Source organism: Orcinus orca, chromosome 4 (genome assembly GCF_937001465.1).
Source record: "Orcinus orca chromosome 4, mOrcOrc1.1, whole genome shotgun sequence".
NCBI lineage: Eukaryota > Metazoa > Chordata > Mammalia > Artiodactyla > Delphinidae > Orcinus > Orcinus orca.
Window position 1 is genome coordinate 21,124,542 of NC_064562.1, and position 20,122 is coordinate 21,144,663.

General features: G+C 34.1%; 1 protein-coding gene across 6 annotated transcripts in view; it reads left to right on the forward strand.

Annotated features, from left to right (window-relative positions):
• The window catches only part of BANK1 (B cell scaffold protein with ankyrin repeats 1), a 439,628-nt gene that overhangs the window by 191,847 nt on the left and 227,659 nt on the right, over positions 1 to 20,122 (forward strand). The window lies entirely within an intron of this gene.

Genomic DNA, 20,122 nt, shown 5'->3' on the forward strand with positions numbered 1-20,122 from the left:
ATTGTTTGTAAGTCTTTCAAAGATGTTTAGAAGTTAGGAAAAAGGAGCTATACAATTTTTTTTCCTACTTTCTTTCTTAAGAAAGATACTATATGATTTCAAATATTTAATTTTATAGATTATTTGATCTCAACAAATATATGAAACCAACTTTGAATTATGGATAAGAAATTTTAAATCCAATGAAAAATATTTTTTAAATTAAAAAATTTTCTCTAATTATGAAAATAAGATATGCTCCTAATAAAAAGTCTAAATTGTACAGAAAATATAAAAGAAGCCAGAAAAATGTCACTCAGAATGACAATACCTGGAGGCAGTCATTGTTGACATTTATTTTTCTTTTTGATTGCTTTTAAACTTAGATAGCATTTGAAATTGTAAAAAATTTTTTAAATTAATTTTTATTGGAGTATAGTTCCTTGACAATGTTGTGTTAGTTTCTACTGTACAGCAAAGTGAATCAGCCATACGTATACATATATCTCCTCTTTTTTGGATTTCCTTCCCATTTAGGTCACCACAGAGCACTGAGTTCCCTGAGCTATACAGTAGGTTCTCATTAGTTATCTATTTTATTGTTAACATTTTGACATTTTCATTCCAAAGATAAATTCTTATAAATGTAGAATACAGGCTGTTTAATAGTTGAGAGAGTACTTGCCAAATATATATGTAGAATCACTTTAAAACAAAATCATAGTTTACGTTAGAGGAAAAGGCAAAGTGTAAGTGGCAAGTATCTGACTATACTGCTGAATGAATGTGGGAATAAAATTTCTTAAAACTCCGAAATGATAAGCCAGGATGTCAAATTTTGCCTTTGGCTCAGGAATGATATGTTAACAACTGTTCCATGAGAAAATGAAAATCTCGCCAAAATCAATGTCACACTCTAATGAAAGATTCTAGTATGGGCCAAATACCTCAAAACAATCACACAAAATATTAATATATGGAAGCATAGATTTAGATGGTAATGATAATCTTAGTTACACAGAATTAGGCAAAATATTGATGTAGGGAGAAGCAAAAATAAGCTATAAACAGATGAACTATTAGAAAAATGGAAGAAGATACAAATTTATAATGAAGATTTTTCTGTACTTCCTATAAAGAATTATTTTAAAAATCCTCTTTTATAAAGAAATCATAGACTAGTTCTAGAGTTAAAAATGGTCTCAATATCTTGTCCAACATTGTTATTTGACAGATGATATAATTGAGACCTTGAGACATTACGTTGTTTATGTAGTACCCATAGTATGCAAGTGGGCAGGAGTCTGGGAACATCTGTGCTGAGTCAGGGTGCTGACTCCTTCCCTCTGAATGCCAGTTCTCCAATGGCACTAGCGCTTGCACAGAAAGCATATTACTTCTCTTCCATTATTTGTTCATGACTGATCCAGTCCTTTACGCCTTACATTTTAAAAGTATTTATTTTCTAATATTCAATGAATTTCTGTGAGTTATGGACTTCTGTGAGTCAAGCACTGTTATAAGAACTTTATGCACATTTTTAATTTAACCCACACAAAAACAGTGAGGTCTGGGTACTAGTACCATTCTGATTATTAAGTAAAAATACAAACATGGGAGGGTAGGCAACTAGGAAATGACAGAGCTGGAATGTGGATCAGATACGTCCAGCACCGAATTTTAAATAACTACTGAACAAATTTCTGTTTGATTTGTAAAAATTATTTTTAGGGTCTTTTGGGGGTACCAGCCCATTTTTAACTTCTTAGATGGTTATATAGTCTCAAGTCTAATCAGCGTGTTCTTAAAATTGTCAAGGATTTCCTATTTCAGAGTCTGAGATGAAAACCTGAGGTAGCAATAATTGGAGTGAGCTTTGCTGAGGATAATGCTGCCACAGGCAGTGAATCCTCTTCTCCATCATCTATAGCTTCAGTTGTAGAAAGATTTTAGGCTTTCATAAAACACCTCCACATTCTAGATTTAACAGGAGGGTCACACCTGAACATAGTTTACATCTTAGGCCATGCGTCTTAATTCACATGTACAAACTTGCAGTATATTTTATTTGAAGACAATATTATATAGTCTTTCCATTCTGTTACTTTCTCATGCTAAGTGAAATTCCAGAGTTTTCCTCTCTGGAATAGTATAGCAATACTTAAAAACTTAAAACTTTTAAAGTAAATAAGTTTCTGAGTTTTCCATTTGAAACATTTCCTTTTTTATCCAAAATGTATTCTTTTTCATTTGGGGCATCATATTTCAAAATTGCAACCAAAAATCATTATTCTCTTGTTCTGATCTATCATCTTTCCAGTATGCATGCCTCTTTTATTGGAGTTTGTTTTCCTGTTTCCTTGTCAATATTACTTCCCTATTTTGTGCTTTTTATGATAAATATTCTATGATATTAACCTTAATTTAATAACATAAAATGATACCCCATAGTGTTTTCTTCATCAGCATTTTAGTCATACCAGATTACTCTGATCTTCATGAATGTAGACACTTTTTTCATATTAGCCTTTTTTGATCACTAGGATATATTTTCACGTTGTTATTTGAAGCATTTTATCATTTTCCTCCTTTATTGTTACATTCAGATATTAGGAATGCTTTTCTTTCCCCACAGTCCTGAAACATTTAGATATTAGGAGTGCTTTTTCCATAACCCCCCAAATTCATATACTCCATGCCTAATATGTTTCCCCAGTTCCCATGCTAGTTAGTGCCATATCTGTATAATTTATTTTTCCTCATTATTCAACTTTGCATAATTTTCTTTTGAAATATATGTATTGGCTATAAGGAACAATTACCTTCCTTTGGAATACATGGTGTTTTCTTTGTCTTAGTTCAGTTTCCACTAAATAATGGTTTTAGCCAACTGACATTTATTGAGCTTCTACTTTGTGGCAGGCTTAGAGTTGAGGTGGAAACAAAGATCATCAGCTTCTGCTATCAAGAGCTCACTATCTAATGAAAGAGAGAAGAAAACAAATAACTTGTAAATAGTATGATCCATGTGACACTTTCTAACGAAGTGTAGTACATCCAAAAAGCTATGATCATAGGTAAATTGGAAAAGGTCTTCCACCAGGAGCAACTGTATGATAGGAGTGTTGAAAATTAATTAGGAGGAGAAATGGGACTGGGCACAGCAGGCAAAGGAAAAGAGCATACATGAACGAATTTGAAAGACGATGGTTACGTTCAGGGGCTGGGAGATTGGAATGGCTGCAGTGGGAGTAGAGCATCCTCACAGATGAAGCAAACAAAGTGAGTCATTAGCGCTCTTCTCCAGTCTTAACAGAAGTGGGTCTGCTGATGAGGAAAACTTGCTAGAACTTTTTGTGTGTGAGACTGGGGCCCAACGAGATGTCTGTGGACCAGCCAAAGGTCTTTTACCTTCAGTGAAAAGTATACCTCTGTGGCAGGAGCACAGGGTTTGGAGTTGGATACTCCTGGATTTGAGCCCCGCTCTGTGACCTATGGCAATTTATTTAACTTTTTAAAAACTCCATTTCTTTATCAGTGAAATGAGAAAATAATAGTATGCATTTTAGGACACTTGTGAGGATTAAATGCGATTATGTGTAGAAATCTCTACCTAGGGCATTTGAGACTTAATCTGAACTCAATACATATTACCTCTTATTTTTACCCCAACCCGAGAATCTTCTTTTAGGGTCTTATCTATCAATAAGGCGAGCCCCAAGGCAAACTTCCCTAGGCTTAACTGCAGAGTCCTCTCATATTAGTAGATCTCACTGAATAAAAGGGAAAAAAAACCCACCCAAACCTACTTCGGCCCCAAAGGTGTACAGACTCAGTTTCTATAATTTTTATTCAAGTTGAAAAAAAGTTATGCTTATATACACTATTTCTGAGAGAATGAAAGTATTCTTTAAAAGGTTGCTTTTATATGGAAGCAGGCAATTTCAAAGTCATTTTGTCTAGCCACATGAAAATATGACACTAAAAACTATAATACATACTAAAATTATTTACATTTTATTTAATTTGGAAATTAAAATAAAATCCTCACGTACAGAGTCCTTGGTATTTTATGGAAATAGTCTTGGATATCAGTTTAAGATGCTGATTACTATTTAAAATGTGTAAAACGCTGGTGGACATTTTTAAAAAAAAACATACCGAAGAAAGTCTGCTGTCAAAGTTCATGTTCTATTCTAGATGACTGTAGAGAATTTGAAGATACTTGAAGGAAAAAAAATATCAGAACTGTATCTGCTCCTTCAAATCCAATTTGGAGAAGAATCATCATTACCTACTGATAATGATTCCACATGTTTGGCACTATAAAAAGAGTAATTTTCTCTGGCAGTGAGAGTCAATCCAACAACATACAGACCACCCCTGGGAATTCTTTGTAATATAAAACATTCTTCTGAGATAGTTCAGTGAGCAACAAGACTGGTAAACATATACACTCACATATAAATTGCCCTTTCTATGTAAATTAAGGATCCTAACTAGAACATCAATTTAATGTCAAATGGAGTATAATCTTACACTATCATAAGAGTTAATGCCTTAGACATTTTCACTGGAGTTTTGGGCCATATGTTGTTTTTAACAGCTCTGAAAATTGTGTGTCTTTGATTCTATCAGATCATTCCCGTGATAAACTGAGTGTCACATGCAGGGATTTAACTGTGGGTGGCGAAACAGTATAGTGTAGTGAAAGTCACTACACTTGGAAGTCTGACTAGATATTCCTCTTTGACTTCAGCAATAACTAGCTGGAAGAGTTCATTTATTGCTCAGAGCCTTATTTTCCTCATTTAAAACATCACCTCCCTTCCTATCTCCCTGAACTCCCTACCAGCCTTCCTGGCTTTAATTACCTTCCCAGCACTTGCCTGCATTGCTACACTCCATATTTATACCTGTATTTTTTGCCTCCACCCCTTTAGCTTGCAAGTGCTTGGAAGGAAGTCTCACCTCAGCTCCCTGTATATCATCTGACACTTAGTGGGTGCTTCATAAACATCTATTCAAAGAATAAATGAATTAATCTATAAAATGAGGATAATATTAGCACCTACCTCATGGAATCTTAGACATTAGAACACATTAATTGTGTGTTAATGTATGCAAAGCACTAACAACAGTACTTAGCACTTAGTAAATGTTCAGTAGTTTTAGCTGTTATTAATTAATATTCCCGAGGAAGTTTGTTAATAAGTTTGTTAATAAAATCATGGGTATTCATTTCAGAACAAATCTGTATTTGAAATTCTTTTCCTTTTAGCCAATGAATTGATTATAGCATCCCTTTTCATTTGCTAAACTAGAAGACATCATCACTAAAAACTTCCCAGCTTCCTGATAGTAACTTGTGGCTGACTGCTACATTGGGAGTGGAAAGGTCAGGAGTTAGATCCACTTGTTAAAGTAATGTAGTCACTCACTGAGGATTGAACAGAAACTCAAGTCCAGTGGCAAGGGCAAGGGATTTGAAGTGAAGGGTAGTCTTTCATGCTTTTATTATTTAATTAAATTATTCATTCACAGGAGTTTAAAAGCTATCCTATTGTTATTTAAATTTAGGTAATTCAAACAGGAAGCCTCTTTTTCTTATTCTTTCCAAGGGCAGAGGTCTCTCATTAGGGATTCTGGGATCCTGCTCTCATCCTTCTGGTATCTTCCCTCCTTTCCTTTCAGCCTTGAGTCATTCACCAAGTCTAGCTACTCCATTAGCTGATGCCCTTCTCCACTGAGCCGTTGAGGAGATTAGATTAGACACATATGCCTTGTTCTTGCTTCCCCGTACTTACCACTCTGAGTTCTCCTGAAACGCTAGGATCTGTAGCCGCGTCTAAGTTACCTGTACTGAGGGCAACAGCAAAAACAGAAACTTTAAAATTGTCATTAATATGGATGGTTCCCTGAGTCTTAGAGGGAAGACAATTACAGTTTCTTTACAAAGAGAGGTTGTCACTTTGCCACTGTTAATCCACTTCCCCAATCACATTTCCTTCAAGCATCTCCAATTGAAATATATTAATTCATTCATTTGACAAATAAGTTTTGAGCACCTGTCATGTGTTCAGCAATGAACTAGATAGTCAATTCCTCAGTCTCATGGGGATTGAAGAAAAGACTGATCGAGCATTGTTTCCAATGACTAGAATGTTCTCTGTCTCTCCTCTTCACCGTTTTACATTTAAAGCCCACTTTTGAGGAGGCCAACCTGAATGCCTGATCACAGTGGTCTTTATCTAACAACTATCCTGTGGTGTTGGTGTCAGTGTTCTTAGCTAGGTAATAGAGCTTTATATACACAAAGAAAGTAATGTCTCCCTAATTAAATTAAAGCTTCTTAGGAGGAAAATAAAATCCATTCATTTTCTAAACAATATTGAAATTTTATTTTCTATCCAAGAACCAGAAATTCCTCATCATTTACTTTGCAAAATTTAAGATTTTGCTGTTGAATTTACTACTTAGGCTTCTACTATGTTATTCATTGGTTAACTGTATCTACATTTAATTTTTTTAACCTTGTTTGATAAAAAGTAATGTATTGTCTTCACAGCTTTGAAACACATTAGAAGAGGAATAGAAGATTCTATTTGGCTAAGCATTATGGAGGAGGAATAGAAATGACTCACAGAATTTTAAAACTATCTGCAAATGATTTTAAATGGTTGACAGAAATTCAGTAATCCAGCTTTGAAAAGGGATTATAATTTTAAGTCTGTATTCAAACTAAAATACAGTGTATCTGAAAAATCTTGATTGCAAGTAGCGATTAGAATATAAAGCATTATTATTGCACCGAATAGTATAAATACATATAAGGTTATCCCATTTTAGTTTTTTTCAAAAATATGCATTTGTATTCTTCAAACAAAGACTATAAGGTATATGTCAAAAAGTTAGCTAGGGTTATCTCTAGGAAATAATACTATAGGTGATTTTATTTTTACTTTATGTGTTCTAAATTATAATGAATATTTATTACTTATGTATAAATACATAAATTTGATTATGAAAAATGGAATTGCTGCTGTCCTCTCACCCACTGAAAATGATGAATAATTTTTGGTTGATGTTCATTTTTGTCTGATTGGAAAAGTAATATTTATGGGTTGTTAAAAGTTTAGTTTATATTATAAAAAATGAAGAAAAAAATGTTGTAAATGACTTTTATTCCTACCTCTCAGAAATAATCACTGTTAAAAATAATAGTAGTTTTTTTATCCCATTATATATACATATATACCAGTATATTTATAGATACCTATGACTTACATATATGTATGATACATATATATGTGCATATATCTACACACATGTACATATATATGCTTTTTTATTCAGCTAACATTATAACAAAAATTGTCTCATTCATCTGGAACACTGCTCAAACCATACATTTCATGAATCTCTATTCAAATTAATCTATGCTCTTTCTTAATTGTATGAAAAGATTCACAAAAAGACACTTGTAACTTGCTGAGTTTAGCTGGGTTGAGTGTACATTATCATGCTCTAGGTATTTCAGTGGAATATTTTATAAGACCACAAAAAGTCATTTCCCTACCCCTGAATTATAGGTCCCATGAATAATTTAGCACTCAAACTTGGAATGATCAATTCATACACAGATTTTTGCTTGTAGCCTAGACTTTAAAAATACAGCAACCGGAACGGATTCAAAACTTTAGTGTCTTTCATTAAAGGGATAATCAGAAGTCTGATGGTCAGTTTTTGTTTGCAATTTTTATTCAATAGATATTGATTTTATTTCATTCTGGATAATCTGTTGAAAGTGATTATCATCGATACATCTTGAACTTCTTCAGAGGGGACGTAATTAGGGTTTGTTTCATTGAGTGACATTTCAGTTCTTTCATCTAAGTGCTTTGTGTATGCAGTTGCAGGAGATAACTGTTGACGGCATAGGTAACGCTAATATTGCCTTAGCAACTCTCAGAAAAAGTAAACAATGAAAATGTGTAGGAGAGCAAGCGGCAAGCTTCGTGCTTTCTAATCTTTGGTGATTTTCTCTAGCTTTGTTCTTTGTTCTGTCTTTAGGGTTATACTGATTGAAGTACAGATGTACTTCCTTAAGACAGGCAAAGACTGTGGTAGACAGAACAAATTACTGTCCTTCAGATACAAGCCACTCCTCCCCCCGCCAAAAAAAAAGAAGCTGGGTATGGATTTATTCAATCATTAAGTCAGGCAACAAACATTTACATCTGAGATGTATATGAATACTCAACGTATTATTATGTGTACTCACGTAAATATTGAGCATCTACTATGTTAAAAGCCCTGTTGTATGCATCAGAGATAGAGGGGAAAAAAAGAACTAATTACTTGACCTCAAAAACTTGCATTCTAGATGGATGGACAAGAAACAAGGAAACAGATAAATATTTACATGATATGATTTCAGTTAATGACTTATGCTGTGATAATGTTATGGAAAGTTAATCACATCAAGGTAAACATTGTTACTGCACACTGCTTCTCAAACTTCAGCATGTATTCGAATCACTTGGGATCTTTTTAAAAAGCAGATTCTGATTCAGTGGGTCTAGCGTGGTGGCTAGGAGTGTGTATTTCTAATAAGCTGCTGGTCTGAAGACAACTTGAGTTGCAAGATATAGTACCATTTCTGTGTAGCATGTTTGACTAAGAGGTTGGTAGGAAAAGGTAGCTTGAAGAGTGGGTAATGGGTGATGGAATAGAAGGGGAAAAGGTAGGAAAAAGGAGAAAATATAATAAACAGAATGGAAATGGAAATGCAGGTAAAAATGGAACACACAGCCCACCAAAAACAGCATCTCCTTACATATACTCTGCCTTGGAACTATTCCTGCATGTTATGAACTAAAATTAAAAGACTAAAGTACCAAGAGTAAAATATAAATATACATTGATGCTAACATTTGAGAGAACTTTAGCTGGTAGAGTTTGTGCAGTTACAGTGCCAGGATGGATGTGGGTGTTTCAAACAAAGAGGATTTATCTTATTATTGGAAACCAACATTTGCTTGGCTATATTGAGTATGTTCATTTTTATATATATTTGTTAGGTAAGAAGTTTTATTATGACCATTATTATTTTTCTTTGGACATAGCCTTATTTTGTGCCCCTTATAATGTACCACAGACAACAAAGGTTGTTTAAGAAAGTTGAGGACTAGACTAAATGGTTGGTAAAAATTACATCTTTTTGTACAGTTTATTTGTTTTCTTTACCTCTTGGAGAAATACATGTTTAACTTACCTGAGTGGTTCAGAGTGCTGTACTCTTTGGTATGACATTAAAACTCCAGGAAAGCATGCTAGAATCTGTACTGCCTTAAGCATACTTAATAAAATCAGCTACATTGTGATTATAGAATCATTTACTAAATTATAAATTTGAGAAATCAAAGATGTTCAGTGTTGAAATTCCAGGGGTATGTTGCAGTCCTTTCTGAATCATAGTTGGCTATACAAACTGAGAAAGATGGATTTGTGATCTTTTGAAAATAAAAAAACATTGCTTTTATTCAATTTGATATCAGAAATTAGAAAAGAGAAGGAAACTAATATTGAGTGCCTATCCTAGGCCTGACACATTATACATATTATTAAATGTAATCAAAACAATCCAACAAGTAAGTCATATTTACCCCATTAAATAATTGAGGAGATGGAAGCTTAGAGTGCACAGTACTTTTTCCAAGGTTGCATGAGAAGACAGGAAGTTTCTTTTTTAGCAGGAGACATGTATCTTCTAGATTATTGTTTGTCTATCTCTCTCTGTTTCCAATTCATTTATGATGAAAGCTGAAACCTGCTTTGTCTATTAACTATTGATAGGTTTGAAGGGTCATTGGGCATTGAGGAATAACTTCTTTTTTCATCAAATCACTATAATGAAAGCAGTTCAAGTGTGATAGCAATAAAAGATTCTACCTTTTTTCAGTCTTCACCTAGTTTTGTTAATTATCAGAAAACCTGTCCTCATGCCAAATGAGCATTTACTCAATTGAAAAACAAATAAAAACAAAGTATAAAAAAATCTACACTAAAATTATATTTTTTTGAAAAAACAGTATTAAAAAGTTTTGATTTTGAAAAACATGTGCAATGCTTTAAAAATTAAATATATAACAGATTTTGCAACTTAATTCATAAAGGAAAATTTATTTTCTAATGCTTAACTATTTTATTATTTTACTCAGCTTACAATGTAATTTGATTGGTTGCTAAGAAAATTACACAAAATTATCTTGCCTTAGGATATCTATGATTTTTTTCCCCTAGCATTATATTTATTTTACAAGAGGAGAGACACCTTTATTCCGGGTGATATTTTTGGAGATTGCTTAGATCACCTGAACATGAGGTGATTTGTGATAAGCTGGTTTATTTCACATATTATCTGCAGAGCAGTGCTTCCTAACAATTTTTACATCATGATACATAAAGAAAATAATCTTTTCTGTAATTTCATTTGCATGTTGTAGAGGAGGGGTAAAGACACATGTACTCAGTCTGTAAACTTGATCAATTCATTCCTCTATTTGAGAAATGTATATAGTTCAATCTGTAAAACAAATATATTTTCATTATAGAAAACCAGAATAAATATTATGTATATTATATATTAACAATAACTGAGATTATTAGTAATACATATAGATATAATAAAATTACTCATAACTCCACCAGCCAGAAATAACCACTCTTGTTATTTTGGGTTTATATAGCTAGTCTGTTCTTATGCATTCAGTAATGTGTCTTGAATTTCTACCGCATAGTTCTGTATATGTATACTTTTTAAAAGACTTTTTTAGAGCAGTTTTAGGTTAACAGCAAAACTGAGAGGGAGATAACAGAGATTTCCCGTACACTCCCTCCCTCCCGCCCCCAACAGTATGTGTAGCCACCCCAGCTATCAACATCACTCATCACAATGGTACTTTTTTTTTTTTTTTACCGTTTAAAAAAAAAAGTAGGATGAACCTACTTTGACACATCATAATCCCGCAAAGTTCATAGTTTACCTTAGGGTACACTCTTGCTATTGTATAATCTATGGGTTTGGACAAATGTATAATGACATGTACCCATCATTAATGGTATCATACAGAGTATTTTCACTGCCCCCCAAATTATCTGTGCTCTGCCTTTTCATCCATCCCCCTTCCACCCCAGACCCCAGCTACACCAGATCTTTTCACTGTCTCTACAGTTTTGCCTTTTCCAGAATGTCATATAATTGGAATCATACAATGTGTAGCCTTTTCAGATTGGCTTCTTTCACTTAGTAATATGCATTTAAGTTTTTTCCATGTCTTTTCATTGTTTAATATCTTATTGCATTTTAGTGCTGAATAGTATTTCATTGTATAGATGTACCACAGTTTGTTCATTCACCTGCTGAAGGACATCTTGATTGCTCCCAAGGTTTTATGAATTATGAGTAAAGCTGCTCTAAATATCTATGTGTAGATTCTTGTGTGGACATAAGTTTTCAGCTCATTTGGATAAATACCAAGCAGTGCATTTGTTGGATTGAATGTTAAGAGTATGTTTAGTTTTGTCAGAAAGCACCAAACTGTCTTCCAAAATAGCTGTACCATTTGTATTTCCACCAGTAATTGATGAGAGTTCTTGTTGCTCCACATCCTTGGTAACATTCGGTCCAGATTTTGGCCAGTCTGATAGGTGTGTAGTACTATTTCATTGTTGTTTTAATTTGCATTTCCCTGATAACATACAATGTGGAGCGTCTTTTCATATGCCTGTTTGCTACCTGTATATCTTCTTTGGTGAGGTATTTGTTAAGAACTTTGGCTGACTTTTAAAATGATTTGGTCATTTTCTTATTGTTGAGTTTGAGTTCTTTATAAATGTTGGAAAACAGTCCTTTACTAAAAGTGTCTTTTGCATATATTTTCTCCCAATCTATGGCTTATCTTCTAATTCTCTAGATATTGTCTTTTGCATACATAAGTTTTTGATTTTAATGAAGTCCAGCTTATCAATTATTTCTTTCATGGATCATTACTTTGGTGTTGTGTCTAATAATCTGTCATCATACCCAAGGTCATATATGTTTTTCCCTTACGTTATCTTCTAGGAGTTTTATAGTTTCGTATTATACATTTAGGACTATGATCCATTTTCAGTTAATTTTTGTGATGGTTGTAAGGTTTTGTGGTGGTTGTAAGGTATCTAGATGCATTTTTTGCATGTGAATGTTTAGTTGTTCCACCATTTGTTGAAGAGACTGTTTTTGCCCCATTGTATTGTTTTTGCTCCTTGGTCAAAGATTAATTAACTATGTTTATGTGATTCTATTTCTTGGCTCTTACTCTCTTCCATTGACCTATTTGATTATTCTTTTGCCAAGACCTCACTATCGTGATTACTGTAGCTTTATAGTAGGTATTAAAATAGGGTAGTGTCGGTCCTCAAACTTAGTTCTTCACCTTCAATATTAAGCTGCCTACTCTGGGTCTCTTGCCTCTCAATATAAACTATAGAATCAGTTTGTCCATATCTGTAAAGTAACTTGCTGAGATTTTGATTGTGATTGCATTGAATCTATAGCTCAAGTTGGGAAGAACAGACTTCCTGACACTATTGAGTTTTTCTATCCATGAACATAGAATATCTTTCCATTTATTTAGTTCTTATTTGATTTTGTTTATCAGAGTTTTGTGGTTTTCATCATATAGATATTGTACATATTTTGTTAGATTTATACCTAAGTATTTCATTTTGAGGGGGTACTATTGTAAATGGTATTCCATTTTTAATTTCCAATTCCATGTATTTATTGTTAGTATATAGGAAAGCAGTTGCCTTTTGTATATTCACCTTATATCCTGCAATTTAGCTACAGTCACTTCCAGGAATTTCTTTGTTGATGCCTTTGGATTTACTAGACAGTCACGTCATCCCAACAAAGTCAGGTTTATTTCTTTCTCCACTATGTGTAACTTTTCTTTTTCTTGCCTTAATTGCATTAATAAGGACTTCCAGTGTGATAATGAAAAGGAATGGTAAGAGTTACATCCTCACCTTGAACATGATCCTAGTGGGAAAGCTTTAAGTTTTTCACATTAAGAATGATGTTAGCTGAAGGGTTTTGGTAGATAGTGTTTATCAAGCTGAGAAAATTCCCCTTTATTCCTCATTTACTAAGAGTTTTTATTATGACTTTGTGTTGGATTTTGTCAAATGCTTTTTCTGCATCTATTGATATGATGATATTATTGTTTTTATTCTTTTTTGGCTTTGATTTGCTAATATTTTGTGAGGATTTTTGCATCTATTTTTATGAGTGATATTGTTCTGTAGTTTTCTTGTAATGTCTTTGTCTGGATTTGGTATTAGGGTAATGCTGGCCTCATAGAATGAGTTAGGAAATATTCCCTCTGCTTCTATCCTCTGAAAGAGATGATAGAGAATTGGTATAATTTCTTCCTTAAATGTTTGGTATAATTCACCAGTGAACCCATCTGAGTCTGGTGCTTTCTATTTTGGAAGGTTATTAATTCTTGATTCAATCTTTAATAGAAATAGGCTTTAGGCCTATTCATATTGTCTATTTCTTCCTGTGTGAGTTTTGGCAGATTGTGTCTTTCAAGGAATTGGTCCATTTTATTTAGGTTATCAAATTTGTGGCATTGGCTTGTTCACAGTATTCCTTTATTATCCATTTAACATCCATGGGATCTAGATCTCTAGAGTGATGTCCCCCTCTTTCATTTTTCATGTTATTAATTTGTGTCTTCTGCTTGTTCACATGCTCGCTTGCTCTCTGTCTCTCTCCCTCTCTCTCTCTCTTCCCCTTCTGTTAGCTTGGCTAGAGGCTTATGAATTTTACTGATCATTTTGGAGAACCAACTTTTGGTTTCATTGTTTTTTTTTCTTTTTTCTCCAATTTTCAATTTCATTGATTTCTGTTCTAATTCTTATTTGTTTTCTTCTGCTTACTTTGAATTTAATTGGCTCTTCATTTTTAGTTACCTAAGGTGGAAACTTAAATTTGGTTTTAGATCTTGCTTCTTTTCTAATACATGTACTCAATGCTAACAATTTCCCTCTAAGCACTGCTTTTGCTGCATCTCACACATTTTGCTGTTATATTTTTATTTTCATTCAGTTCAAAATATTTTTTTAATTTCTTTTGAGATTTCTTCTTTGACCCATGTATTATTTAGAAGTATGTTGTTTAATCTCCATATATTTGGGGATTTCTCAGTTATCTTTCTGTTACTGATTTCTAGTTTAATTTTATTGTGGTCTGAGAGCAGGCATTGTTCAATTTCTATTCTTTTAAATTTGTTAAGGTGTGTTTTATGGCTCAGAATGAGTTCTATCTTAGTGAATGTTCCATGTGAGCTTGCAAAAAAATGTATATTCTGTTTCTGTTGGATGAAGCAGTCTATAAATGTCAATTATATGCAGTTTATTAATGGTGTTGTTGAGTTCAATTACATCCTTACTGATTTTCTGCCTGCTGTTTCTGTCCATTTCTGAGACAGAGGTGTTGAGGTTTCTAACTGTAATAGTGGATTCATCTGTTTCTTTTTGAAGTTCTATTAGTTTTTGCATCGCATGGTTTCACACTCTGTTGCTAGGTGTACGCACATTAAGAATTGTCATGTCTTCTTGAAGAATTCACCCCTTTATCATTATGTAATGTCCTTCTTTATCCCTGATAACTTTTCTTAAAGTCTGCTCTGTCTGAAATTAATATAGCTACTGTTGCTTTCCTTTGTTTAGTATTAGCATGGTGTATTTTTCCATCCATTTACTTTTAATCATTATATGTTTCTATATTTAAAGTGGGTTTCTTGTAAACAACATAAGTGGGTCTTGTTATTTGATCCACTGTGATAATCTGTTTTTTAATTGGTGCATTTAGACCTTGGCATTCAAAATGATTACTGATATAGTTGGATGAATATCTACCATATTCATTACTGTTTTCTGTTTTGCTCCCCTTGTTCTTTAGTCCTATTTTTGTCTTCTACTCTTTTTCTGCCATTTGTGATTTTAATTGAGCATTTTATATGATTCCATTTTTCTACTTTTTTAGCATAGAAGTTATACTTAAAAAATAATTTTTTTTAGGGTTTATCCTAGAGTTTGCAATATGCATTTACAGCTAATTCAAGTCTACTTTCAAATAACACTGTATCACTTCATAGGTAGTATTATTACCTTATAATAATAAAATGATCATAATTCTTCCTTTCTATACTTTATATCATTGCTTTCATTTATTTTATTTATAAACATACACAAGCATATATAGGTAAATATTTATATAAGATATGTACATAAGCATACATTATTGGATATATTGTTGCTATTATTATCTTGAACAAACTGTTATCTTCTAGATCAATCACAAATAAGAAAAATATTTATTTTACCTTCAGTTATTCCTTCTTCGATGCTCTCCCTTCATTATGCAGATCTGAATTTCTGATCTATATTATTTTTCTTCTCACTAAAGAACTTCTTTTTTCTTTCAGGCAGGTCCACTGATAATAAATTATCTCAATATTTGTTTGTCTGAGAAAATCTCTATTTTTCCTTCAGCTTTAAAAGATAATTTCACAGAGTACAGAATTCTGGGTGGGTGGTTTATTTCTCTTATACTTTTAAGTATTTCACTCCACTCTCTTGCTTGCATGGTTTCTGAGGATAAGTCAGATATAATTCTTATCTTTGTTCCTCTATAGGTAAGGATTTTTTTCCTCTAGCTTTTTCTCAAATTTTGTTTGTTTTTGATTTTCTGCAGTTTGAAGATGATATCCCTAGGTATATCCCATTTTGGGGGGGGGGAATTTTCCTAGTTGGTGTTCTCAGAACTTCCTGGATCTGTGATTTAGTGTCTGACATTAATTTGGGGAAATTCTCAGTCATTATTTTTTGAAATATTTCTTCTGTTCCTTTCTCTCTTTCTTCTACTTCTGGTATTCCCATTATGTATATGTTACACTTTTCATAGTTGTCCCACAGTCCTCGGATGTTCTGTCAATTTTTTTCTTTAGTCTTTGTTCTCTTTGCTCTTCAGTTTTCCAGGATTCTATTGATATATCCTCTAGCTCAGAGATTCTTTCCTCAGTCATGTCCAGTCTTTACTAATAAATCCATCAAAGACATTCTCTGTTTCTGTTACAGTGTTTTTAATCTCTAGCACTTTCTTATGGCTCTTAGGATTTCCATCTCTGTGCTTACATTGCCTATCTGTTCTTGCATTCTGTCTAATTTTTTATTATTATTATTTTTTATTATTATTTTTTGCGGGCCTCTCACTGTTGTGGCCTCTCCCATTGCAGAGCACAGGCTCCAGACACGCAGGCTCAGCGGCCATGGCTCACGGGCCCAGCTGCTCCGCGGCCTATGGGATCTTCCCGGACCGGGGCACGAACCCGCGTCCCCTGCATCGGCAGACGGACTCTCAACCACTGCGCCACCAGGGAAGCCCTAATTTTTTTTTTTTTTTAAACATCTTTATTGGAGTATAATCGCTTTACAATGGTATGTTAGTTTCTGCTGTATAACAAAGTGAATAAGCTATACATAAACATATATCCCCATATCTCCTCCCTCTTGCATCTCCCTCCCACCCTCCCTATCCCACCCCTCTAGGTGGACACAAAGCACTGAGCTGACCTCCCTGTGCCATGCGGCTGCTTCCCACTAGCTATCTGTTTTACATTTGGTAGTGTATATATGTCCATGCCACATTATAGCCCTTAGCATTCTAATCAGAGTTGTTTTAAATTCCCAGTCTGATAGTTCCAACATCCCTGCCATGTCTGATTCTAGCGCTTTCTCTGGTCTCTTCAATTTGTGTTTTCTACCTTTTGGTATGCCTTGTAATTTTTCTTGATAACTATACATAATATACTCTATAAAAAGAACTGCTGTAAATAAACCTTTAATAATGTGGTGGTGAGGTGTGGTGGAGAGGAGGCTTTCTAGAGTTCTGTGATTAGGTTTCAGTCCTTTAGTGAGCCTACGCCTCTGGACTGTGGACCTCACAAGAGTTTCTCAGGTTTTTTTCTCCCCTTTAGGTGAGAGAGGATTATTCCAGTGGGCTGCAGTTGGGTATTTCTCTTCCTCTGGTCGATTAGAATGTGGTAATACCCCAGCAGATTTGGCTCTGATTAACTAGTTTCCACCCAGGGCAGGCCTTGTTAAGAAGAACAGAGTGTGCTGGAGTATTTAAAGATGTTTCCGGTTCCATTGAAGCAGGAGGGCATGTTCCCCAGTATTTGCTGTGGGAATCTTATCAAGCTCCTAGAGGTAAATTTCAAAATATTGTGTTCCCCCCACCTTTTGGCTGAATTCCCCTGGAGCTTTTAACTCTTAGACTTGTCCTCATTGAGTGTCCAGCAATTTGTCAATTACGGTTCAGGTTTCTCTACCCTGGCACTGGCTGCTGGGGCCGTTTCCACTCCTGAGTTTCTGCTCTGGTAAGCTGAGACTCTCTATCCACCTGCCTGTCTCTCCAGCCTTGGGGGCAGCAGTTTGTGCTGTGTCCACGCCTCTCTTAAGAATCAAAGAAAAGTTATTGATTTTTTTAGTCTGTTCAACCTTTTGTTTGTTAGATTGGAGTGGCAACTTCCAAAGCTCCTTAAATATGGAACCCGCAGGAAGTCCTATACTTCTTATTTTACTAAAATGGGAACCTACAAAATTGACAATTTTGTAACTTGATTTTTTTCACTTATATCATAAACTTGTTCCTTGTTGTTAAATATTCTTTGATGGAATTTTAATTAGTGACAGTATCTTTTATCACATTACACATTTTTCATCTGGTCCCTTATTGCTTCAACTGCTCCCAGTTTTCTGCATTATAAACAGTGCTTCTGTGAACATTCATAGAGGTAAATCTTTTGTACATCCATGATTATGTCCTCAGGGTAAAGAAAATAGCTCTTCTTAACCTAATACCACAGATGAATTAGCAGAAAACATCCTAGATACTGCTGCAGTGGAACAACTTACACCTTTTAAGATATATAAAATGAAATCAGTTTCCTTGTTCTTTCTTCAGTTCACAAAGTGATTGAGCCAGTTCTATACAACCTTTCACTAATTTGGGGTGTGTGTGTGTGTGTGTGTGTGTGTGTGTGTGTATGAGAGAGAAAGAGAGAGAGAGAGAGAGAGAGAATGAGACTGCTTATGAAAGTGTTTAAAATTGTTAGAGAAATAAAGGCTGTTTCTCATTTCATTTCAAGCAAGACTAGTACTGGGAGAATCTGGAAATCCCAGGTGCTTTTGTACTTTTATTCTGTAACTTTCATAAGACAGAAAAAAAAAGAATCCGAAACAAAACTGTCTCCTTCTTAGATGTGGCATGGAGACAGCTCCTCTCCAGAGGACATCACTTTTGTTACTCTGCTTTTCTGATAGAATTACCTGTATGAAACTGCTGACTTCACTTTCTGGATGCAATGAAACCAGAATTCTAGCCAACTTCATCTAAATTGCCTTTGACTCTTCTTCCTTTTTATCCTGTCAATTCCCTTTTGCCAAAGACCACTAGGACACACCTGTCCTTGAACTATTTTTTTTTTGCTAGTTGCAATGAAGAGAAGGCCACCATGGAGAACCATGGGACACCTCAGGAAGACTGTATTAAGAAAAGACTCATTGTAGGATTTAGGGTTGCATTAAATGATTTGAGGAAGGGTTCCTGGAAGTAGGGCTTTGCTATAGTTTGCTTGCTGTCAAAAAGCACATGTAATTTTATGGTTTCGTGTATTAACAACTTATTGAGAAGCAGGGTAACCAGCTATACCAGTATACTTGAAACTGAGGGGGTTTCTGGGACACAGCGTTTTCAGTGCCCAAACCAAAAATATCCCAAGCAGACTGGGAGGAGCTGGTTACCCTACTTGGAAGGCAAGAGAAGTGAAAAGAGGCTGAGACTGGAATTGGTAAAGAAGCAACATCATTCACAGGAGCCAGGATTCAGGATGTTTGGTTATTTTGTGGTTTGGACAGCGTTCATGTTTTTGCCTGGATTCAGACATGATTACAAAGTGGTCTGATCTCTGACTTGAGCCATCATGGTGACAGGTGGCCTTGTCCGATGGGGATGTTCTGCAAAATTGGTTGATGTTCCGTAGGAGAACAGGAGGCCACCTTCTAGCAACACCAAGGCCTTCACACGGTGTCAGGCCAGTATCTAGCTGTCAGGAGCTGTCTTCCTTTTCTCCAATTCCCTTCTTTGAGGATTTGAGAGATACATTTGAGGTTGGCCTAAGTTGACAGTTGTGAGAGTCTCTAGTGGTGAGAGCCTTGGTTCCGATCATATTGGTTCTGTGCCCTAATAAAATGCTCTGGGCTTTGAAACATTGAGTAATAAAAGTATTATCCATCTCTCTTAACACAACTCTTCTTCAATAGAGAAAAGTGTCTTAATGATTGAGACGATGCTAAGTTAATAACTGTTAAATGTTTTAAAAATCAAATACTTTTTTCCCTTCTTTGAGATTCAAAATTCACATTAGCATATTTTAGTGTTCTTAGTAATACTGCCATAAAGAAAACCAACTTATTTAATTCAGGACACTTTTTTCACAGAACACATTAACATTTTGATGAACACTAATATTTCACTATTAAACTAGTGTTTCATAGAAATACTAGTTTATTTAGTGATTGTCTCCTAGTTATGCTTTTTGTTTTTAAAATTAGAAATATATGTGAAGGGTAAATAATTGTTCTGATTTAAAATGAATAAATTTTCTTAATTATAGGCATTGAAAAGAAATAGCTTCATGTTTTTCAGATTTATTGTTTTAATATTAAGAGACAATATTAAATGGTGGTTGGATTTTTTTGGGGAAAATACTTAACTAGTGGATGAAAATATTATGTATTTGATTTAGTTTAGTAGCTTACGGTTATAATACTAGTTAACTTATGAAGCATTATTTTAATTATTAACATTGGTTCATTTACTTTAGCTGTCTTAAACTCAGTTTGGTTGTCCCACATATTAATTGTTTAGCAATTATAAATAAATCAATTGTTTAGCAATTAGTTTTTATAGCAATGGAGGAAATAATATGGCCTTAGCTATATTGTAATCTACATTCATAAAATT